Below are 25,836 nucleotides of genomic sequence, written 5' to 3' on the forward strand. Positions count from 1 at the left end.
AATCACAGAATCATAGAATTGTAGAAAGGTTTGGGTTGGAAGGGACATTTAAAGGTCATCTAGTCCAACTGCCCCTGCCATGGGCAGGGACATCTTTCACAAGATAAGCTTCCTCAGAGCCCTGCCCAACTTGACCTTGAACACTTGCAATGATGAGGCAACCACAGCTTCTCTGGGACACCCATTCCAGTGTCTTACTACCCTCATTGTAAAAAACTTTTTATTTAAAGCCAGTCTAAATTGACTCTCTTTTAGTTGAAAACCCGTTGTCTTATCACTACAGGCCTTGATAAATTGTCTTTCTCAGTCTTTTTTATAAGACCCCTTTATGTATTGAAAAGCCACACAGTAAGATCTCCCTGGAAAGTTCTCTTCTCCAGGCTGAACAACCACAACTCTCTCATCTTTTTTCTCATAAGATTGGTGTTCTGTCCCTCTGATCACTTTTGTCCCTCCTCTGAACCCATTCCAACAGGTCAATGTCTGTCTTGTACCGAGGGCTCCAGAGCAGAATGCAGTATTCCAGATGGGGTCTCACCAGAGCAGAGGAGTGTAGGGGGAGGCGCTCGGAAGATCTCGCGATGTACAGGAAAAACAGAGGCACATGAAAAGATCTCGTGATGCACGGAAAGAACAGGGAACTAAAGATCTCACGATGTACAGAAAGGGGTATATAAAGCAACTGTGCAGTTAATAAATCAAACAGATAGCATCCACCATATTGGTGTTTGTGCTTTCTTTCCTGTGGAGGTTAACCTCCTTCAAGGGTTAGCTGTGATCTGAACGCCGCATTCCTGTGGCTTAGCAGATAGAAAAAACACAGCTAATGCCTCACCACAACAGAGGAGCAGAATCACCTCCCTTGACCTGCTGGCCACACTTCTTTTGATGATTCCCAGGATACTATTGGGTATCATATCCAGGTGTCTGAAAAAAGGCTGAAGTCCTTTTTTTTTTTTTCCACCAGTACCCCACAGTCCTTTTCTGCAGGGCTACTCTCAATCCACTCATTGCTCAGCCTATATTGATACTGGTGATTCCCCTGACCCAGGTGCAGGACCTTGCATTTGGCCTTGTTGAACTTCATGAAGTTTGCATGGACCCACTCACCAGCCCTGTCAAGGTCCTTAAGGATGACATCCCATCCCTCAAGCATATTGGCTGCAATGCTCAGCTTGGAATTATCTGAAAACTTGCTGAGGATGCACTCAGTCCTACTGTCTGTGTCATTATAAAAAATATTGTACAATACCGGTCCCAATATGTACTCCTGAGGACACCACTTGTTACAGATCTCCATCTGGACACTGAGCCATTGACTGTAACTCTTTGGGCATGGCCATCTAGCCTTATCCATCAAAAAATCTATCCATCAAATCCATCTGTCTCAAATTTAGCAACTGAGATGTTGTGGGGGGGGACTATATCAAAGGCCTTACAGAAGTCCAGATAGATGACATCAGTTGTATTTCCCTTGTCCGTTGATGGAGCCATTCCTTTGTAAAAGACCAATAGAATAGTAAAGCATGATTTGCCCTTTGTGAAACTATGTTGACTGTCTCTAATCATATCCCTGTCATACATATGCCTTGACATTACTCTCAGGATCAGATTTGTTACCAAAGAGAGGACTAAAATAAATTGGGAAAAAAAAAAAAAAAAAAAAAAAATGCCCCCATGCCTCATGACACAAAGGGCCGATGTTCCCCCCACCCTCGGGTTCAGTCAGGCTGTTGCCCCCAAGTGACCAGCATCTCCCTCTGGGTGGGTAATAGTCACGTGAGGGTTGGGAGAACTAGCTCTGTGCAGCTCCAGCCAGCTCCAACTTTCTCCAACCAGCTCCAATTGTCCAAGGCTGCCCCAGACCCCTGAGAGAGACCTGTCCTGCTGCAGCTGTTCTGGTGTCAAGGACCAGCAGGGACAAGGGGCAGTATAAAATAAGTACATGGACATGCATATTCAAGCAGTATGCTTCAAGGTAGAAAAAGAATATAAGCAACTTTAATGCTATAGTGACTTAATTGGAACTACACAAAGAGTGAACAGCTGAGGCTGGGATCAGCTCTAGGACTTGACAGTTTAAGATTTTTAAGCACCTCTAGCAGAAATACGGTAATACTGTTATTTTGGAAAGCATTACACATGGCACATTATAATCCCACTTTAGATCTGTCAAAGGCTTGTCACTTTTTCTATTAATAGATTACAGGTATAATATCTTCCTCGTGTACAATGTCTAGGCATGGTATTGAGGCTACCACAGTGGGTTATATCCCTATAGTTAAAAGTGTACCCTTTATTTTAGCATGTGGAACAGTACAAAGCCTTGTGGCTTGCTTTCTGCTTAATATTCTGGAGCAAAGGGAAGGAAAGCATTTAGAGCCACAAGGAGGATAGCATTTTAATTTTTTAAATACTTAATCTGGGTTTGTCAATATGGAAGGACTGCAGAGCCTCTCAGTTTCTGACCAGACTGTGGAGTTACTTTCCATTAGTTCTCCCTTTATAAAATGACAGGCCTACAGGGTGATGTGCTGAAACAGAATTTTCACAAAACAACCATAACTGCAGCAAATGACATCATTAGTCTGCATTAATCAAAATAATATTTGTCAATGAAATAATTACTTTTATGTGGAGATTATAAGTAATTGTATTGACTTAATTATGTCAGAACATCTTTGTGAACAGTATTTTAGAATATGAAGTAAATCACTTTTCCAAAAAGCCATGGTATAATGACATCAGAAAATGAGCTTTGAATGTAACGTCTGAGGCTACAGAGCTGCAATTTGCATTAATGCAAATAGCTCTAGTTCAGGTGAAAAACCACCAAAAGAACACTGAATATTCAAAACTGCTACTAAATTTTTGAAAGAAGGCTTTGGTCCATTGTTTCTTATTTGCTTTTTTTTTTTTTTTGTGGATATTAAACTACTCAGTGTACTTGTTAATTTTTCCTTTTAGTTTTGTTTAATTATATTTTCTTTGTATGGAAAAATAAATATTTCAAAATGAACTTACTCTGTGGCAGAGTTTTTAAAAGTTATAGACCATTTCAGCACATACATTTTTATACTTTTGTGCACTATCAAAGTGAAAGGCTAAAATGTTTTGATTTAAGACAACTAAAAGGTAAGAAAAAATGTTCTGATTATGTGATTATTCTTAATTTCTGAGGATCTTTTTGAACTTTTTTACTCAAAGACAACAGCAAACTAAGTGGCAGCCCCTTCAGTTAGTATCCAGGACACGAAAATTTTCTCTTTACACAACCTTTGTAAGTGCTTACAGTGATATTTGGAGAACATTCTTCTTGAAACACAACTACAGAAAAAGGCAAACAGGGTACAGCTTCACTGACATTGTGTTAATAACAATCTAATTAAGAAATATATTGAATGAAAAACAAAATACTGTGGTTCAGTTTGTTCCTCATCTTGCAAAACTGTCTCAAAAAACAACCACATTACAGTTAGTTGGGTGAAAATGGGCCCTCACTGGAAGCCCTGCATTCTTTCTACTGAAACTGAATTACTATACAACAAAATCCAGAAGAAGAAATAGATAAAAGATACAATGTAGCAGTTATGGTACTCCACTGCAATGGGAGAGGGAAGACCTTGACATGGTATAAGGGAAAACCATGTACAACAACAGGCTGGGCAATGAGTGGTTTGAGAGCAGCCCTGAGGAGAAGGACTTGGGAATAGTAGTCTATGAAAAGCTGACTATGAGCCAGCAATGTGAGCTCATGAATGTGTTTACCTCAGGAATCCTCCCAGTATTTAAAGGCTGTGAAGGCTAATGCCCTACTGTTTCCATATGACACACAATATCTCAGTCAAACAGAGAACTGAATTTTCACTTAAATAATTTTTTACACTAATGTATTGATAATTCACCTACCACTGGAACAACTATGCATCTATTGACCAAATCAAAACCTGGGAAGCTATCACCAGCTGGTGACACTGAGGAACTAATGTTGACGCTTCAAGTAATTTTAGCAACAAAATTATCTTTTTGGTATAAAAATAAACAGATAAAATTTGAGCAAATGAAAAAAAAGAGCAGAATATCTTTCATCTCCTCCTGCCACCAAGCACTTCAACAGTGCAATATGCTGACAGGCAAATGATGTTAAAGATTAAATTACATGTAGGTAAATTATGTGTGTACTGTCATCATTTAACCATAATTTTATTACTATTAGTTTTATATTCAGAGAAATGCAATATGTTACAAGAAATGAATCAAATGTTACGTAAATGAATCCCATAATTGGTGTAGAAATTCAACACTCACTTAACTAATATAAAGTAGCTGAAGTCTAATCCAATGTGCATCATATTGTATGAAACTGAAGACATTAATTATTAATGAATATCCATCCATGTATGTAGAAATTTCTCAGCTGTATGGTTCATCTAAAAAAGGAAAAGAAAACCTGGCCAGAAATCAGCATTTCTCCTTCATAAAACAAAGATCAGGGTTTCAAAAGAAGAAAAAAAACAAGATAAACCAGAAAATGAGACCTCCTAAATCTTTTCTAGTAAAAATCTAACAGAAAATGAAGAAATACCATTTGAATTCTCATCATGGTGCATATTTGAAGTAGGAGGGTCCCTAGATAAATCATTGCTCCTCAACCATTACATTTCTCAAAAGGTTTGGTGGGTCTGGGAGAAATGTAGAACCTGTTGATGTATGATCTTAAATAGGAAAAGTGAAAAGTTGTTGTAAAGTGATTTTTTTTCAATTTAGCACTACATTGTGTAAATGTGGCAAGGTTTTGGTAGCAGGGGGCTGCAAAGGTGGCCGATGTGGGAAGAAGTCAGGGCTTCCCTGTGCCAAGGACAGCCAGTTCCATCTGACTCTGCAAGTGAACCACTGCAGGCTCCAGCTGAGTCCAGTGGTGCCTCTGTGAAAACATGTTTAGGAAAGAGCAGAAAATTCTGGTCTGTTAGTAAAGAAAAGAAAATAGACTGAGAAACAGTAGAGGGACCATCAAGGTCAGAAGAAAGAGGAGGAGAAGGAGGAGAAAGAGAGGACCCAGACTGGAGCAGATGGATATTTCCTGAAGGAGCTATATCCTGCAGGCAAACACACTCCGCAGCAGTTGGTTTTTTTGTTTGTTTGTTGGTTGTTTTTTTTTTTTTTTTTCCCAGTGGCAGAGAGGAGCCACCCATACCTATTTTCCCCTATACCCCTATGCTCAGGAGAAGAGTAGAAGAGTCTGGAGTGAAGGTGTGGAATTAAGCTTGGAAGAGCGTGGAAGAAATTTGTTGTTTTTTCTTTCCTTGTCCTTACTCAAATATATTTTAAATGACAGTCAATTAAATTAATATTCCCCAGTACTTGGTAAACAATCTCCCTGTCTTTATCTCATTCCACAAGCTTTTTCATCCTATTTTCTGCCCCTGTCTCACTAAGGGAGGGGAGTGAGTGAGTGGTTAGGTTGGTGTTTGGCTGTTAGGCAACGCTAACCCATCAAAACAATAAAAATATCTTAGTGAAATAATCTTAATAGAAAGGCTTAAACTTCTGCAGAATGAGATACCACTGATATAAGCACTATTCAGTCTAAAGGTGAAAGTATATGTCTCAAAATTCCTAATAATAATACAACTTCTTACTTTTTCCCTTGTGTTTATTCTGGCTTTGCTATAGAATCCTAACTCTGGATACAGCTGAACCCAAAATAATTTGCAATGAATTATCAACAACTGGCATGTTTCCAAAGAATGCATTTCTGTTCAAGTGATGTACCAATGCCTTTCACCACATGTTACAAATACAAATAATTAATTTTTGTATTTGCAATTGAATAGTTATCATTGCCTCCTTCATATAGGTACAAATATAATCACAAACACACATGTTATAGTAGCCTCCTCTCATTGCTTGTCTGTATTGTTTGTATTGATGACATTCTCGTCTGCAATTTAAATATACATCGGAAAAGTGTCATGATGCATTTACCTACAGAAAATCTGTTCTAACAAGAGATAAATTACTTCTTTTTCAAGGTAATGTAATGATATATAGACTTGCCTTTTATGTACAACTAAGGAAAACTCGGAAGTTCTTATAGTAAATACAGTTGAAAATAGGATAAAAGCTCTACATTTTGATGCTTGGGGAAGGATCCACTTAAGCATAGGTAGCAAATCCCATTTAAAATATTCAGTGACATCCAAGGTATCTGCCTAGGGGTTAAAATGTAATAAAGAATTTAGGGTTCTGTCACCCAGTTCTGGATACCTCAGAGAGTCTGGAATGATAATCATACTCTTTACACAGGCAGTTTAATTTATCACTAGTATTTTTTCTACTTCTGAGAAAGTAAGAGTAACTTCCCTAATTTATATTATTCAGTTTCCAGTAAGACTAAACTTGAACAGTAAGAGGGTTTTTGATTCCCTCCCCCACATACTCCACTCTAAATGGAAGAAAGAAGGGTTAGTTGTTAGAAAGTGTTGGTTTTTTGTAAAGTCACAAAAACTATATTAAACACCTGTATCTCCACCTCACATCACGTTGTCCTCATATTTTCAACAGAACTCCAAAAAGAGAGAGATGCAAAAGAAAGCCAGGAGAGACTGGGAAATTCTGAGGGTGTTAAATTTTTTTAAATCTCTGCATCTGGAGGTGACGAGTATTATTAGAAGCCTAATCCCCCTCCATGTTTGCTGTTCAAGACCTTTTATACCAATATTCTGCTAAATCCTTAGATTTCATTTTGCTATAGAAGACTTCATGGTGAAGTTTATGAGGCACCTGGTCTGCTGGTGACAAATGGGACAGGTGGGATGCATATTCCCAGAGGGGAAAAGGATTTTGGGGCAGAAGTTAGCAGGACTTATTGACAGAGCTTTAAACTAGATATGAGGGGGAAGGGGGAGATAACAGGGCCTGTTACAAATAAGCTCAAGGGAAGTGTGACAAACCTTGAAGGATAGTGGACGAGTGAGAATGCCATTTCATTTGAGAGAACTGGTAGATGTTTAGAAATCATGGAAGCACCTGAGAAGGGTCTGGTAGGAAATGGGGCCCACACTCACAAGAAGATGTTGGGTTCATTAGCTCATCTCCAGTGCATCTATACCAATGCACGCAGTATGAGCAATAAACAGCAGGAGCTTGAAGCCATGATGCACCATGAGAACTATGACATAGTAGCTATAATAGAAATGTGGTGAGATGCCTCACACAGCTGAAGTGCTGCAATCAATGGCTACAAGCTCTTCAGGAGGGACAGACAGGGAAGGAGAGGTGGTGGAGTGGCCCTGTATGTAAGAGAACGCTATGACAGCCCAGAAATCAAACACAGTGATAATGGAACTGAGAGTGTTTGGATTAGGTTAAGGGCCAATGAAGCAGATCTTGCTGTGGGAGTCTGCTATAGACCCCCCAAAAAAAAGCGGTGAGGTGAATGAAGCTTTCTATAATCAGTTGGGAGAAATCTTGCAGTCACTTGCATTTGTTCTTGTGGGGGACTTTAACATCCCAGGTATCTGCTGGGAACACAACATAGCGAAGGGGGAATAATCCAGAAGGTTCCTGGACTGTGTGGAGGATAACTTCCTCACACAGCTGGTGAGTGAGCCGACCAGGGAAGGTGCCCTCCTGGACCTGATGCTTGTGAACAGGGAAGAGCTTGTGGGGGAAGTAAAGGTTGGAGGGGGTCTAGGGTGCAGTGATCATGAGATGATTGAATTTTTGATTCTTGGAGAAACAAAGAGAGGGGTTAGCAAAACTGCCATCTTAGACTTCCTCAGGGCTAACTTTGAACTGTTCAAAGGACTGATTAACAAAATCCCTTGGGAGGCTGCCCTGAGGGATATGGGAGTTCAGGAAGGCTGGACGTACTTCAAGAGAGAAGTCTTAAAGGCACAGGATCAGGCTGTTCCTGTGTGCCGAAAAACAAGCAGGCAGAGAAGGAGACTGGCCTGGCTAAACAGGGACATTTGGCTGGATCTCAAGAACAAAAGGAGAATCTATTGCCTTTGGAAGAGGGGGCAGGTCTCTCATGAAGACTATAAAGATGTAGTGAAGTCATGCAGGAAGAACATTAGGAGAGCCAAAGCACAGCTAGAGCTCAACTTGGCCACAGCTCTTAAAGATAACAAAAAATGTTTCTATAAATTCATTAACAACAAAAGGAGGATTAGGGAAAATCTCCCTCCTTTATTGGATGCAGATAGAAACATGGTAACTAAGGATGAGGAAAAGGCTGAGGTGCTCAACGCCTACTTTGCCTCAGTCTTTAGCAGTGGAACTGGCTGTTCCCTGGACACCCAGCCTCAGGAGCTGGGAGATGGGGAGGGGAAGCAGACCAACTTCAGCACAGTTGAAGAGGAGGTGGTCAGAGACCTGCTACACCACTTGGATGCATTTGAGTCCGTGGGACCAGATGGGTTACAACCGATGGTGCTGAATGAGTTGGCAGATGTGCTTGCCAAGCTGCTTTCCGTCATTTACCTGAAGTCATGGCTAACTGGGGAGGTCACATCAGACTGGAGGGTAGAAATTGTAACACCCATCAAAAAGAGAAGCAAAAAGGAGGATCCAGGAAACTGTAGACCTGTCAGTCTGACCTTGGTGCCAGGTCAACTTGAGTGCCATTAAAAGTCATATAATGGACAACCAGAGGATCAGGCCAGGTCAGCATGGGTTTATGAAAGTCAGGTCTTGCCTGAAAAACCTGATCTTCTTCTATGACAAAATGACCTGACTGTTGGACAAAGGAAAAGCTGTGGGTATTGTCTACCTGGATTTTCATACAGCATTTGACACAACTCCCCATAGAAAAACTGTCTGCCCATATCCTGGATGAGTAAACAGTCTGCTGGATCAAGCACTGGCTGGATGGACGGTCCCAGAGAGTCGAGGTCAATGGAGCTAAATCCAGCTGGCAGCTGGTCACAAGTGGTGTTCCTCAGGGCTCGGTGTTGGGACCATTTCTGTTCAACATCTTTATTGATGATCTCGATAAGGACATAGAGTGTATCATCAGTAAATTTGCAGATGACACCACGTTAAGAGGGAGTGTCGATCTGCATGAGGACAGGAAGGCTCTACAGAGAGACTTGGATAGATTGGATCAGTGGGCCAACATTAACAGATGAGCCTCAACAAGGCCAAGTGCCAGGTCCTGAACTTGGGCCACAACAACCCCAATCATGGCTACAGGCTTGGGGAGGTGTGGCTGGAGAGCTGTCTGGAAGAGAAGAATCTGGGGGTTCTAATTGCCAAGCAACTGAACATGAGCCATCAGTGTGCCCAGGTGGCCAAGAAAGCAACGGCATCCTGGCTTGTGTCAGAAATAGTGTGACCAGCAGAAGTATGGAGGTGACAGTCCCCCTGTACTCTGCACTGGTGAGGCCACACCTGGAGTATTGTGTCCTGCTTTGGGCACCTCAATATGAGAGAGATATCGAGGTGCTGGAGCGAGTGCAGAGGAGGGCAACGAAGCTGGTGAAGGGTCTGGAGAACAAATCCTATGAGGAGCGATTGAAGGAGCTGGGACTGTTCAGTTTGAGGAGGAGAAGGCTGAGGGGAGACCTCATCACTCTCTACAGCTGCCTGAAAGGACATCGTAGAGAGGTTGCTGCTGGTTTCTTCTCACAGTAAATAGTGACAGAACAAGAGGGAATGCCTTTAAACTGCAACAGGGGAGGTTCAGAATGGAAATTAGGAAAAAAAAAATCACAGAAAGAGTGGTGAGACAGTGGAATAGGCTGCCCAGGGAGGTGGTGGAGTCACCATCCCTGGATGTGTTTAAGGGTGGTTTAGATGAGATGCTGGGGGATACGGTGTAGGGGAGATCTTCGTAGAGTAGGGCTGATGGTTGGACTCGATCCCAAGGGTCTTGTCCTACCTGAATGATTCTGTGATTCTGATTCTGTGACTGGGAGTGGTGTTTTGCTATGAATTCATTCTTCAATGTTCTTTCACAAAAGAGAGAAGAAAAGCTGCAGTAATTAAACCTTTAGGATTGTGATAATGACTTTAGTTAACACTATACACACACCAAAATGAACAGTTTGATTTGTCAGTGGGTAAATATTGAATTTTACTACCATTATATTAGTGACTTCACCTAATATGAAAGCAGTCGTAATTCAGAAACATTTTATGCATATCAATTCTTCATTTCTATAGCATCAAACTAGATTAACTTCATTAAATTCCATGTCAGCTCTTTCTTGAATAAAAAGACTGCCAGACTGGGCCAAAAGGCAAATTATAGACTGAACTGCTTATGAAAAAACCCTAATTTGTTATTAAATTTTAAAGTTTCTGAGATATTAGTCTGTACAATTTGAACAAACTACAAAGATGGAGAACATTTTTATTCATGAATTCCAACTGACAGGTTCACAGACTTATTCACATATACAGGTGTACTGTCCTAATGCTGATAGCTCACACTAGCTTTTGTTAGTAGAATAATTTTTTTTTAGAAGTTAAATACTACTGGACAAAACACAGATAAATAGTTAAATAACAGACAGCTGATAGAAAATGCCTTAGAAATAAATATTTACCTGAAAATGTTAAAGCATTTACATATCTGTCACAATGTTTTAAAAGTGATAAAATAACCTCTTTTGAAGCTCAAATGCAGACAGCTATATTCAAGAACAACTCTGTGAGGGGAATAATGAGAAAAAGGCATCTGAGGATAATAAAGAACTGTAGTTGAAGCTAAAACTGTCAAATCTAAGTGCTTATAAATTCATATTTAGACATCAGATATGAAGAACCTCATCTTTATACTGTTAATCATCCAGAAGCTTCCATGCAGATAGTGAAAGGAAAAGGCCAGACTTTCAGAAATCACCATATAAAGCAGCTTTTTTGAGATCTCATAAGAATTTGTAGTATAGACACTGTGGTTTTGGGGTTTTTTTGTTTGTTTGTTTGTTTTGTTTTGTTTGTTTTTTTTTTAAGTAGGTGCTCTTCTATTTTTACTTTCACTAAACACTACAGTGTTGTCCAAATGAGATTATATTTTAGACATAATCATGTCCATTATTATTATTTAGGAGATGTGTCTCATCTTTGAGTGTCCAGAGACCTGTGTGAATCAACAGTATACAAAGCCTTGCTTTCTGTCTGGCACAAGGGATAAACAGACAAGTACAGACTCTGTAAAAGAGGCATTGGACATGTCTGAAAAGTGCAATGTAGTTTCATATCTGAGATCTGTGAGCAGTCTAGGTGTCAATGAAGTACGATGCATCATGCTGTAATGTTTCTGACTGGGATTCAAATCACATGCACTTGAGAGTGCAGCATTGGGGTGAGACTCATTATGCTTTTCCCTAACTAAAAAGTTCAGATATATTGTTACAGTCATATAGATACGCTGGTTTTATTTGTGAAGTTAGCTCCGTCAGCATTATTAAGAACTCTTTGTAAAAGGCCATAACATTTAAAAATTATTTTAAGATCTGATGGCTAGATTAATTGTCTGTTTTGGGAAAAAAAAAACAAAACAAACAAACAAACAAACAAAACAAAAAAAAAACCAACACCCCAACAACTTAAAATCTCTGTAATGTGAATCTGAACATAACTTGCATATTAAAATTTCATGCTTTCAATATAAATCAGATTCAAATACTTGTTAAGGAAACTGAAAAAAACAGCTTGTTTGTGATTATGTTTGTTTAACATCCATCAGCCAGATGCCTACCCAGCCTTTTTCTTACTTACCCTCCTCAACAGGACAGAAGGAGAAAATAGGCAGAAAAATCTTACAGGTCAATATAAAGATAGGGTGACTGCTTACTATTTACCATCATAGAAAAAACAAACTCAGCTTGGGGAAAACTAATTTAGTTTACTACCAAGTAAAATAGACTTGAGTAATGAGAATCAAAGACAAACAACTAAAACAATGCTTCTCCCCTGACTCTGCTTCCTCAGACTCAATTTCACTCCACTCCTGACTCCTCTACATGACCCCTCAGAGAGGTGAAGCTGGGAGTGTTACGGGTCCATATCAGCTCCTCTCTGCCCCTCCTTCCTCCTCACATTTTTCTCCTGCTCCAGCATGGGTCCTTTCACATGCTGCAGTCCATTGTAGAGCCATCTGGAACTGTCTGTCCCTGGCACAGGGCAGCTCCAACCTCTCCTCACAGAGGTCAAACATGCAGCACCCCTGCTACCAAAACTTTGTCACAGACACCCAATAAATACAGTGATAAAGCATTGTGGGGAGATCACATTTGAATGCCTGACTATGAACCACTTATATTCTTTCTAAATTTTTACAGGAATTCCAAGTGTCTCTTTGTCATTCTGATATGAAAAAACCCAGCTTTCAACAGGTTTCACTAAAACCACACATATACACATACATGTGTCTGAACAGTTGTAATATATCAAAAGATAGATTGAGTTATTTCTGGCAATGTAAGAGGTTACTTGAAGAGAAAAATAATACATTTTCCCACCATCAGAAAAGCATGCTTCACTTTCTCTGCATATGCTCCAGAGGTCTACACCTTATGACTTTCATCCTCTGGATGAGAATTGAGAAATAAGCATATATAAATGATAGTATATCTGACCTTTCTTATCTGCCAATCTTAGAATGCTATTAAGGACTCTACAATAGAAATACCTATTTCACTTCTCTGACTGCAAAAATATTATGACTCGTTCTGACTTACATGTTTGGATAAATTATATTATGTCTGGATATGTTATATAGCTTAAATGTCTGGACAAATGTTGGATAAATTGTACAAGTAGATGGAACAAAGTAACTAATTTTTTATGAAGCATTATCAAAAGATTTTAGGTATCCAACAACATCCAGTTGTGCCATTGCCAGTCTTGACATTACTGTGAGGGGGTATGCTGCAGTCATATAATGCTTAGGGACAGAATGGACTTTAGCTGTTGAGGGAGTAACAAGACACACACAAAAAGATTGTACCTTAATCTCAGTGATGGTTTTAGTCTCTAGATGAGACCATCACCAAAAATGTATTTATAATTATTTCCTCATTTCATAACACAAACCGATACTTGCTAGCTCTAGGGGACTTACAACTTCAGTATACTGAAGGGTAGAAATGACATTTTTCTGCTGAGCTGAGTTTTCTCTCTGTGACTCTAACCAGTAGTTTGGTAAAAGAAAAAGAAGTTGCTTTTCCTCAGCAGTTCTATATTATAGAACATGCAAGTTCTATAATAAAATCAATGCAGTGAATAAAAAAAAAAAAAAGAGGTTATATGTTTAAAAAACCTAATGCAACTGTTTCCCACATTATGAAGAACTTGCTTTCCTTGAATGAAAAACTACTTTATACATGAAATTAAAATGGCTACATTATGGGAATTTTGACCTCTTTATATGACCAAAATACCAAGCTGAATGGTTCAGTTGATTCACTAGATGGAAGGGATGCCATCCAGAGGGACGTTGAAAAGGCTGAGTGGTCCCATGAGAACCTCATGAAGTTTAACAAAGCCAAGTACAAAGTCCTGCACCTGGGTCACAGCAGTCACCAGTATCATGGGGATAAATGCATTGAGAACAGCCCTGTAGACAAGGACTTTGGGATATTGGTAAATAAAAAGTTAGATACAAGCTGACAATGTGCCTTCACAGCCCAGAAAGTATCCTGCTCTGCATCAAAGCATGGCCAGCAGGTTGAGGGAGGTGATTTTCCCCCACTACTCCACTCTTGTGAGACCCCACCTGCAGTACTTACATCCAGCTCTGGGATCCCAAGTACAAGGAAGACATGGACATGATAAAGCAGGTCCAGAGGAGAGCCACAAAAATGATCAGAGGGATAGAACAACTCTCATATGGAGAAAGGCTGTGAGAGATGGAGTTGTTCAGCCTGGAAAAGAGAAGGGTCTGGGGACATCTGATTGTGATCTTGCAAAACTTAAAGGGGGCTTACAAAAATGATGGATGAAGATTTTTTAATAGGTCTTGTAGTGACAGAACAAGGGGCAACATTATTAACCTGAAAAAGAGCAGGTTTAGATTGGATATAAGGAAGAAAATTTTTATTATGAGGGTAGTGAAACAATGGAACAGATTGCCCAGAGAAGTTGTGGATGAACTATCACTGGAAGTGTTCAAGGTCATATTGGACAGGGTTTTGAGCATCCTGGCCTAGTGGAAGATGTGCCTGTCCATGGCAGGGGGGTTGGATGAGAGGATCCTTAAATCTCCTTTCCAACTCAAATCATTCTATGATTGTGTGATTCTGGTTTGTTCCCTAACCTGATCCTATGCCACCAAGGATGAATCTTCCTTGCTCCAGACTTTTCTCTCTGGTCTCCAGGACCCAGGATTCCTGAAGACCCATCTTGCTTACTAAGATGTACTTACTAAGACTGAGGCAAAGAAGGCTGCCAGTACCTCAGTCTTTTCCATGTCCTCAATCATATGCAATTATTGAGTAAGGAAATGATACAGGAGAAGCATAAATTAAAAAGAAAAGAAAGAAAAAAATGAAAGAGGGAAGAAAAGAAAATCTAATTGTTTCTCCTGGGACTAAGAAGGATAAAAGAGATTATAAAACAAAGGTGGTATCAGAAAAGTAATAAAAGGTAGAGCAAAACTGCTATAAATGGAAATTCTGTTCTAAAAGAAAAAAGTAGGTAAGACATTTAAATTATTTTACAAGTCAAAATTGCTGACAAACTGTGTTTGGAACCTGTTTTGCAATCTTCAACAGGTATACAATTCTATTTGTCTATAAATTTGTTTTTCCATGTCCACAGCCATCTATTTGTATGTGATGACTTTCAGGGCTGAAAAACATTGCAGGATTTATTTAAATGGATTTTGATAACAGAAGTTGTGCAGATGAGGTATGTATTTATCTAATACTACCAGGAATACCTTCACATTTTCAGAAAGTGAGAATGACTTACTATAGGTTTCTTTGACACAGATCACCAGGACCAATGTTGTTTTTCTGTGGAAGCTGCAGATACTTGACTGCTCTGAGATAATATTTAAACACACCATAGACGAATCTTCAGAATATGAAAAATATTAGGAAATGACTGAAGATTTGTTAACTCAAACATGATTTGCAAGATTAGAACAAAATATTTACCTTGTAACTATAGCTGTCAGTTTAAGCTGTGGATATCTATTTGGTATTTAGAATATATATTACATTTAGAAATCTTCAGAGAACACAGGGAGTTTGAACATAGTTATTGTTAAAAGCCAAATGAAAAAACCACAGTAAGATGAAAAAGAGAACAATGGAGAGTATTAAAAGTTACACTTTCTTTGTCTCAAGTGATTATAACTATATGACAAAAAAGATGTTAACCTTTGCCTTGCATTTCTCCTATCTACTCTCAGGCTTGATTAAAGCATGGAAAAAAGAGCATTACAGATTTATAACAGAAGGTTGGTTTACTTTTATTTTGCTTTGGTATAAATGAATAAATATACATGATTTTTTTTTTTTTTATCAATCATAAGAGAAAAGAAAACGGAAAGAAGATAAATAAAATGAAGGTTAACATAGAAAAAAGTAAGCTAAGAGTTTAATCCCTTCTTCCCTTTTACTTTTGTATATTGAACCATTAGGAGGTATAAAGCATATGAGCACATCTGCTGACCATTTTCACACTTGTTTCACTTCTCTGGCAACAGGTGTCCCAGTCTTGCATTCATCCAGACCTGAACCCAAAACATTTCACCAGAAGAGCGTAGAATATGGTAGCCATCTATAAAAAATTAACAGAATCAGGCTCTAGAGGATCAACTGTTCATGCAGTGCTAATAATCCCCTTACATAAAGGAATTGTACCCCATACACTTGAGGTAATACTGATTTTAATAGCATTGAATCAAGTAATGGAGAGACAAGTAAATCAGTAATGTTCAGTGAACTTGTTCAGTGCTTGGATACATCTCAGTTGTGGAAAAAGGAATCATTTCCCTACTGGGCCTGAAAAGGGAACACACTGAAATTTTCCAAGAAAAATGTAAACAGTACTTCATGTGATGGTTGTCAAATGCTGGAACGGGATGCCCAGAGGTCATGTGGGATGTTCATCTGTGGGATGTTCATCACTCTAAAGCCGACTGTACACAGTACTGAGCAATCTGCTTTAACTGAACCTGCTCTGCACAGATGTGACTAGATGACCTCCGAAGGTCACTTTTTGACTGCAGGATTCTGTGATTCTGTGCAGCATTTGTATACTGTAACATCCCCTTATGACAGGGCAAAGATGACCTAAAGTTATCCAAGTGCTCCCTGAATAGCTCTGGTGTTAGATCTTGCTGTATTATACATCCTCAACATTTACAGATCAGTCCCAGTTTTGGCCCATTTTAATGTTTTTTGTTGATGTTTTGTTTTCTTCTGGTTTGTTGTTGTTGGCATGTCAAAGATTCTTATTCTGATTCATATGATGTTACTGAAAAATGAATTGCCTAAAATACATTATTTGAAAGACATACCACTGTAGAGTTCAGTTATTAAAATTAGGCCACCTGAACCATTTACATATCTGAAGCACCTGGGCATGTATGTGTTTGATGCTTGTAAGGTTTTCTTAGCATTATGTGAACATGTGGCTTGATTTGAACTGATTGGTTTTAGTTATCAGATCACACAGATAAAAGATGCAAACTTCTGAGATGTTTATCACAATATATTTACCACTTCTGCAAAAATCCATACTACTTTCTTCTTAAAACCATAAAAATGGATAACTAGTATGAAATTGTATGCTATTCTCAAATTATGATATGCCCTGGATTTGGGCTGCACAATTTTTATAAATTTTGTTTTCATGAAAAAGAAAAAGTCTGTTTTAATTTTAAGGTTTTATTAGAAACCAAGCTAGCTGCTGTTTGTCTCCCTGCAGAAAAGGGTTGAGGAATAATTTTCAAAGGCAGCACTGGCAGCTGAATGCCTTCCTTCCAGTAAATGTTAATGGGAAATAGGTCATTAATTGGTACAAGTTCACAGTGGATAAAAAGCAAAAATAATTTTATGTATTAAAATATGTGACACTGGTCATACTTTGTAAATTATTATCTTCAAATAAAAGAGTATAAAAGTAAAATGTACATGTAATTATAAAATGAACATGTGGATTTTAAAATTTGAATTTAAAAGTTAAAGCATTTAATTAACCATTTCAAAAGCTTTTTTCCTGTATTACTATTTGAATTCCTATTTATACTCCCAGAAAGCCTTCCACAAGTAAATAAACAGCCTATTAAATAACAGTTACTCCTGCTTTTTAATAAGTGTTTTAAAAGGTAAATATAATGATAATATTTCTATTAAATTTCCTAGTCCTCGACAGATACAAGGAATACTTACAAATCTAGCAAAAAGAAGCAGCAAATTTACAAATGTAAAAGTTTTTTCTAGTTGAATGCCTTAATGATTACTAATCAATGAAACTCTCTTTGTGTGTGTGTGTATAGGAAAAAAACCCAAAAGCCAAGATTGCAACTGATTTTTTTAAATCATGATTAAAACTGATGTTGTAAATCCATCTACTTTTCATTTGTATCCTTAAAACCTCTTTCTCACAGATTTATTTAGATAATAAAGTGAGTGTCTATGGCTCCAAAACTTCCTTGCTATTCCATGCCAGGTATTTCAGAAATGAAATTCGCTTAAACATCATATAAAATAATTAATAAAAAAGATAGCCAAAGAATCAGTGGGCTTTTTTCTATTGCCTGAACATAAACAAATTAATTAAGCCTAAGGGGTGGAATTTAGATCAGTAGCAGCTATATTTATCTGTCTTTATGTCAGCCATGTGTCTGAGTTTAGACCACAGTCAATGGTAATCTAAATAACATAGTCAGTGTTGCCTAGAGAATTATTCAGCTCATGCTAAGTTAGACACCAGGGGTTTGTGTCTGTTGCCTACACATAGGCATCTAATACTGTTTGAGATACTGCAGAATATTTTGTCTGTCAGCAGCCAGTTCAGGTCTTCTGTAGGTCCTGCATGATCTCATATCACCTTGGGGGTCTCATGGGCTCTCAACTATTGTTAGATGACTCCATGGGCTCTCAACTATTGTTAGATGAACATGATTTAATGCAGTTGTCTGCATTTAGGCTTTTGTATCAAATCAGTTGGTTTATCAAGTTAGTCTTGTTTTCGTAGCAAGCTGACATGTAGCAGGATTTTGAAGTTGCAAATCAATAATAAATTTATTCAGTGATGATGATACCTCTGGGGAAATATGGGAATAGAGTTTTTTATTCTGTAAAAACCTAATCCCTAAGGGCAATGGGATCTCTGGTCAGTTCATCTGCTCCAGTGCAGATCCCTCACAGGGTCACAAGTCCTGCCAGCAAACCTGCTCCAGCATGTGCTCCTCTCTCCACAGGTCCACAGGTTCTGCCAGGATCCTGCTCCAGCGTGGGCTTCCCATGAGGTCACAGCCCCCATTGGGCATCCACCTGCTCTGGTGTGGGCTCCTCCCCGGGATGCAGGTGGAGATCTGCTCCCCCGTTACCCCCCATGGCTGCAGGGGCACAGCTGCCTCACCAGGGGCTGCACTGTGGGCTGCAGGGGAATCTCTGCTCCGGTGCCTGGAGCACCTCCTGCCCCTCCTTCTTCACTGACCTTGGGGTCTGTAGAGATGTTTCTCTCACATATTCTCACTCCTCTCTCCATCTGCAGTTGTTGTTGTGCAGGGGTTTTTATTCCCGTTCTTAAATATATTATCGCAGAGGTGCTACCATCATCACTGACTGGCTCAGCCTTGACTTCTGACAGCTTCCCACAGAAGCTGCCCCTGTAGCTCCCACAGAACCAAAACCTTTCCATGCAAACACAATACACATATGAACATGGGATAAGGAGTTTCTGATGAGGAATTAAGTCCTGGTTGTTTTCTACATGTTCATGGCAGTCTCTGGTATGCAGAACAGAAGACAATAATGGTTTTCAGTGTTTTCCAAAAGTAAAAAATAAAAGTTTTTGAAGGCAAATATAGATTGAACTGGAGGATTTTATGTGTCATCAGAGGCATATTAATGCAGTTTTTGGAGCTCAAGAGGGAATTAAGCTGAATTTTTAGAAAGAGCCTCTATGGTTCTGTTTAAGCATGCTACTTAATGCTTGCTTTACCTGTAAACTGTTTCAGTCACATCATGTTTATGAAAGAGACTTTCATGTATTTGTACCTCAAGTCTTATGGAGATCTTATTTCAGATTCCTGAAGGCAGATGTGTAATAAATCCTACAGGAGATCCATACCTTTCTGGTGCAGTTATTCTGCAGCTGAAATGTGATGGATGACTACAGAATCATAGAATCATGGAATAACATGGGTCAGAAGGGGCCTTTAAATGTCATCTAGTCCCACTCCCCTGCAGTGATCAGGGACATCTTCAACTGGATCAGGTTGCTCAGAGCCCCATCCAACCTGACCTTAAATATTTCCAGGGATGAGTCATCCTGAGGTTTTTTGACAGTTTTGCTCAGCTTTGATTGGCTAAACACACTACTATTTTTTAAGAATCTTAATATATTCCAACCTAGCTTCCAGGTGGTCATTTAAGACACTGTTGTGAATGGGTGATTTAGATTGCTTAAAGAATCACTGTCAAAGGTATTAGCAGAAGTGGTTTTAATATGATGTTGTAAAAGTGCAACTTAAAGTTCAATGGCAAGGTTCGTGCTATTACTATATGGCACAATCATTTGAACAGTGACTCAAAACTACCAAACACAAACCTAAGGCACAAAGTTATCAAGGCACAAAGTAAAGTTACCAAGACAAAATCAAGGTTACCAAGGAAGAAAACAAAGTTCCCATACAAGGTTATGTGCAATATTAGTCTCTTAACGAAGATCTGCTATTGGCAAAAGGGCTCTCTGCCTCAAGAAGCAACTTTGAGAGGCATCGCAGCTCAAGGGGACATCCCTGCCATACTGTTAGGTTGCTTAGCTGAGAGACCTCAAAGAAGGCTCACTTAGGCTCACTTAGGCTGTCATATTTATTAGATAAAGTAATTGTCTTGTAGTCATGTTGATTATTTTCAACAAAATGTGTCTCTGGAGTTATCTTAACTTTCCTACTATTTCCAACATTTTATGTTCACACCATCGTAGGTCAGATAACTTTTATTATCTTCTTACCACACTTACTTTTATCCCTAATAAATCTGCATTTTTTTCCAAGTCAAGTCCCTTCTTCTAGACAGCCATAGTCTCTCCCATTCCATTCCCTTGTATTAAGTCATAGTTTTCTTTAGGTAATCTGAGAGGCTCTGCTAGTGACAACTATATTTCCTCACTCAGGCCTGTTACAGTTTATGGGTGGGATTCATTTTAACAAATGAAGGCAGCTGAATACTAGATTATTTATTTTAACCACAGCATTACTGTGCAAGTTCATGCTGACCTATAGGCAAGCTGAAGATCTATTCTTAAAAAATTATTAAAAAAAGAAATTCTTCCCATCTTGTAGAGATTGTAGGACCCATTATTCCCAGGCCTTCAGCTGACTCCATAGCAAATCCTTTGGTTGCCTTCATTCAGATTTGTAATTGCAGCTATTTCACCAGATAATTAAAATTATGCAGACCTGTATTCAATATATATTTCTGACCTATTTATGTCTTGCAATATAAGCAATCTATTTATTGTCCATGCAATACATAGATATAAAAATAGCTTATTTTATTGCAGGAATCACATCCATTAATCCTTAAAAAATTTTTATGGACATATATTCTAAAGTTATCTTTGTTTTGTTAATGCTTTGGTTTTCCCTCCCATTACTCATTGTAAAAGCTGGATGCCCATAGTCATTGGATAGAATTACTAGCTATTCTCCAATTTCAGGCAAAACATACTCATTATATCCATTTGTTCCTGTACCAATACCGTCCTTTACCTTACGTAATCTGTACCCTTTGCTGAATTTATAGATATCCGCCTTATCCCTTTTACACCTTTGTGTCACTAGGCTAACCAAGTCTACCGCTTCCAGTCTTTTCTCATATAATAGACTTCCAATTTCCCTCATTATTGCAGAAGGTCTTCTCTCCATCTGTCAGTTTGAATTCATCTTTCAGTATGAATGACCAGAGCACATAATTTCAGAGACAATCTCACCAGAATTTTGTATAATGGAACTAATATTGTCCTAACTCAGCTGACAAATCCTAGGACACAATTTGCATTTTTTACAGCCATAACATATTGGTGCCTCATAGGACTGAATATGATACAGCTCCTTCAATGAGCCTGAATTTCTGCCCTCAGGTTTTGTCAGTGATTTTTTCTTAGTAGTTTCCAGATTCACAACACAAAACTTTATACTGTCAAATGCCAAATTATTATGCCTCTTTGGTCCCTTAATTCACCCATTTTTTTCTCCTATGAGAATGAACAGACCATTAAAAAAAAAAAAATCAGATTAAAGTTGCTGAAGTTAACAGTTTGTCATTTAAAACTGACTCATCAGCTACCAGTTAGTGAAATGTACACATCTATACAAGTAACTTTCTACAACACAAAGAAGAATATGTTAGCTGAAATTGATATTGAAATTCAAAGTAACCAATTTTATTTTATAGAACAGAAGGGCAAATATGGTCAGAGGAAGTTTCTTCCTGCTTTCCTTGTATTTTCTTCCACAACTCAATTCTAATTACTTCTAATATTTGAATGGAATATGTGTTGAATGAATCTTCATTATCTCTAGGGTTACAATCACTTCTACCTTTAAAACATTGGAAAAAAATCAAGGTATTTCTGATTCATATGCAAGATCACTAATTTCACATGAGAGTATTACCAACCCAACTCCTGGGAAACACTATTATTTTATTTTCGTTCATCACGTTTAGTGTCAATAATTTCTGCTATCTTCTCCCCTTTAATTAGAACCTTGATAATTTTGCAGTTATACTAATTTTTATCTTTTTAATCTAATCTGTGGTTTTCCATATGGTGCTATATGAAGTGCTTTGTTGAAGTCCAGACGGATGCTTTGTATTTTATTCCTCTGATACATTGAAACACATATACCCTATGTTATATACACACATATATATGTCATCAAGTAATCAGAAAAACCTTTAATTTTACTTGAAACTCTTTATATATTTTTCAATTTTTCTTGTATTCACATTTGTCCTAGGATTTGCATACTGGAATGATCGATGTGCCTGTAGTAGGACAGATACTTTTTTATTCAGTATAAATAATATATGAAATATTTGTCACTCCTATAGCAGAAACTAATATTCTTTGTTGATTTGAATCAGGATGACATATAATCATCCCTCTGAAAACTATCTAAATACGTAATAGTAAATGTTCCCTTTACATTTCTTTCCCAAAGACAAGCCTTTTTAGAAGACCCACTGTTAAGAAAATAATGCTGATTGGCATTAATTATATTGTTATCCTGTAATCAATTTCTAATAGAGCCTGAACTTTATTATTTTGTTCAGGATGGCTGTAGACTGACATAGAAGGACAGCTAGAGTATTATCATTCCCAAGTAACATGGTGTTCAGATAAAGAAAACCAAGGTTTCTGCTTCCCGTTTCACAGCTGACTGAGTAAAGGACAATGTAGAAGTTTCACAGAACAGGCAGATTCTATACATACCAGCTACTTCTCTATCCAGGTTTGAAATTCCTGAAAGCTTCCCTATCACTTTCCACTAAGATATTAAAGTTCCCAGTAAAACAGATTAAAATAAAGGTATAGAAAAAATTTGCATATTCCCTTGAAGCCCAGAGAAACTTTTGGTGTTTCAAGATGATTCTTTCAAAAGGTACTGTGGTAACTATTTCACAGAACCTTATTAGTGCAAATATTAAATTGCTTCAAATTAAGCAGTTGTTGGATAAAAATATTCCTAGAAACATTTCCCTTTATTCTAAGACTGAGAATAGATATTTTCTAAAATATTGACAAGTCTGAGTGAAGGGATCTGGCTGGTTCAGCAGGAAGTAGCTTGACAGGAAAATTTTGAAAGATTTTGATGAGATCTAAGGGAAATTCTCTATCTAAAGCTGATGACTAGGCAAGAGCTGTGCCATAAGTATGCAAGGACTATTTTTAATAAGTAAAATATTTATGCTTTTATTTATGCTTATGTCTGTTCAAAATATACATAACTTACATATATACACATGCATACAGTTATTAAAGCAGAATCTCTTGAAAGTTGGTGTGAGAGGCTGAAATGTCCTATGACTATCTCAAAGCTTGCTTGTGTCTGTGCAAACCTCCAAGAGAAGCTTCTGCAGCCTATGAATTGGTCTGGGGGATGCTGCCCAGAGAAGCGGGAGTGTGTTGAAGGGTGCGCACCCCCACTTCTTTGGTTGCATTGTCGGGACCCTTTACATAAGCCTCAAAGGGGCAGAGGTGTGCTGAGCTGGCCCCATCCTGTAGCTGTGTGTGGCTCTATTGTGTAGGCCAGACCCCATGCATGCATTGCTGATGGACTGGTAAGAAGCAAATGTTCCTGCCCTTGAAGCTGGATGCAACAAAACCTGTTGGACCAGAGGAAAAAAACAATAACTGAAGGTGAGCAGATATGCTGATCAGCTGGTACAATGAACTTAAAAAGGCAGCAGAAAATCTTGCTCTTTGTGCATCTACCATCAAAGCCAGATCCGTGTGCACCCACCACCGAAGAATTGAAGACTGAGGACGAACGGAACGCTGCTGCATCCATGGTGGTGACTATTCTTGCAGCCTTATCCCACATCCTTGCTTTATTTCTGCCTTTTCTTTCCATTCTGTGCTATCACTACCCCTCTTCATCTTTTTTTTTTTTTTTTTTTAATAATAAAAACCTATTTTGGGTATACGGTATTTGACCTCGTTTGTGTCTTAATCTCTCTCTTGGGACCATATCGAAACCTCCCCTGACATTGAATTGGAACAGTTGGACTTTATATTACCCCCCATTTCTTGGCAGAAATAAGGCAATTGAAGACAGTGAGTCACTGAGCAAGGGTGAATAATATATTTTTCTTCATCGAAGATGTCTCAGGGAACTGTAGTTTCAATTTCAATGAACAATAGAAACTAATAACAAACAGAGATTTAACTTCGTTTAACAGAAAACAACACACTTTAAAATAATTTCTATATACTATATTTTATAAACAACCCCTTAAAATAGATGATTGAATCTCAATGAGATTAATCTACTTATTTACAAGATTATATAGGTTTTGAGCAGGAAGGCCATGGTGAGAGATAAGGGAATTTATTTTTTTATTTGTTATTTATTATGACTGATTATTTTTCAAAAAAAAAGAAATGGCTTGAGGATTCTTTTTTTTTTTTTTTTTTTTTTTTTTTTTTTTTTAATCTTTGAACTTAGTTTTCACTGACTGTTTTATTTATTTATTAGGAATGTCATACAATACTTTTATAAGTAAATGTTAAAAACACATTAGATTACTTAATATTTTGCACTCAACACTTTACACTTCTTCAGTGATAGCAGTAAACTGCGTTATAAGGTCCACAGAGAAAATGGTGTTAAAGAACATTTACCCTGAAAAGACTTGCAACATAAAAGGCACTAAGACTAAATATAGCATGATAGAGCAACAGGCTATTAAAAACTGCAGTTTGAAAAGATTGCATATGCAAGGACAACTGTGCCTCACCACTTTATTTATGACAATCATTCATAAAACCATGTGCATATTAAATCTGACTGAAATATTTCAAGGACATATTAGTTTCAATCTCAATGAACTGAGCTTAAGTGATAGTCAAAGCAGTTTGTCTAGACTTCATTTTATAAGAAAGGAAAAGAAAAAAAAAAGAAAAAAAAGAAAAAAAAAAAAGAAAAAAAGAAAGGACTATTTTCTATTAGTTTGTTCAATTTGCTGTATCACATAGTGTCCTGATCCAATATCGGGGTTCTTAAATGATCCAAAGAATGAGATTAAGACATAAACGAGGTCAAATGCTGTACAACCTTATGAACTTTATTTTACACACAACTGGTAATAGCAATAGGACAGAGAGAAAAAGGAAAGGAAAAGTCAGAATCCCCAAGCAAGAAAAATGGTAGAGATGCAGCAAGATTAATTACCACCACCACGAATCCAGCAAGGTACTGTTGGCTCAATCCTGGTGCAGGTGATGGTGCTCCAAGCTCCAAGAGTGATGGCAAGAGTGAGAGGAGAGAGAGATCCCGAGAAAGGAGTACGCAGTACTTTTATTATCCCAGATTTCTCCAAAAAGTCTGTCCATTTCCACAGGGCTCATTGTCTCATGGTCCTCCATGTGTGGTTGTCCAGGCATTCACGGTGGTCGTGCCGGCCTGCACATCTTCTTCACCCCAATTTAACTTCAGGCGGATGTCGCAGTTTTGTCTGGGACCGTTCCTTTTCTCCAGAGGTACTTCTCCATGTCCATGGGACACTGAGGCCAGGAAGTTGTGGTGGTGCAACAGCAATGCTGGAGTCATACACTCCAACACAGTCCCTTACACACAGTATACAGTGAGTATCTAGAATAACAACAGTAACAGAATCTTTTACATTGCATCAAGATCTATGAAAGACCTAACCTGTTACATACACTGATAATAGGAAAATTGTACCAAATCTAAAAAGATTCAGATTAATGTGTAAGATAATTCTTTGTGACTTTGTCAGAACAAGTGATACGACAAGAGGTAATGGCCTCAAGTTCTGCCAGGGAAGGTTTAGACTAGCTATTAGGAAGCATTTCTTTACAGAAGGGGTTGTTAGGCCTTGGAATGGGCTGCCCAGGGAGGTGGTGGAGTCCCCATCCCTGGAGGTGTTTAAGAGTCAGGTTGACATA

The 25,836-nt window shown here is 38.2% G+C and overlaps 1 long non-coding RNA gene across 1 annotated transcript; it reads left to right on the plus strand.

Annotated features, from left to right (window-relative positions):
* Positions 1–7,266: 7,266 nt before the first annotated feature.
* LOC113486403 lies at positions 7,267–25,292 on the plus strand. The gene is made up of 3 exons (XR_003399590.1): positions 7,267–7,278; positions 13,645–13,647; positions 25,190–25,292. It is a non-coding gene; the product is annotated as an uncharacterized LOC113486403 (long non-coding RNA).
* The last annotated feature ends 544 nt before the right edge of the window (positions 25,293–25,836 follow it).

This window comes from Athene cunicularia (assembly GCF_003259725.1).
Source record: "Athene cunicularia isolate RWA chromosome 1 unlocalized genomic scaffold, athCun1 chr1_part1, whole genome shotgun sequence".
In the NCBI taxonomy this organism is placed as follows: domain Eukaryota; kingdom Metazoa; phylum Chordata; class Aves; order Strigiformes; family Strigidae; genus Athene; species Athene cunicularia.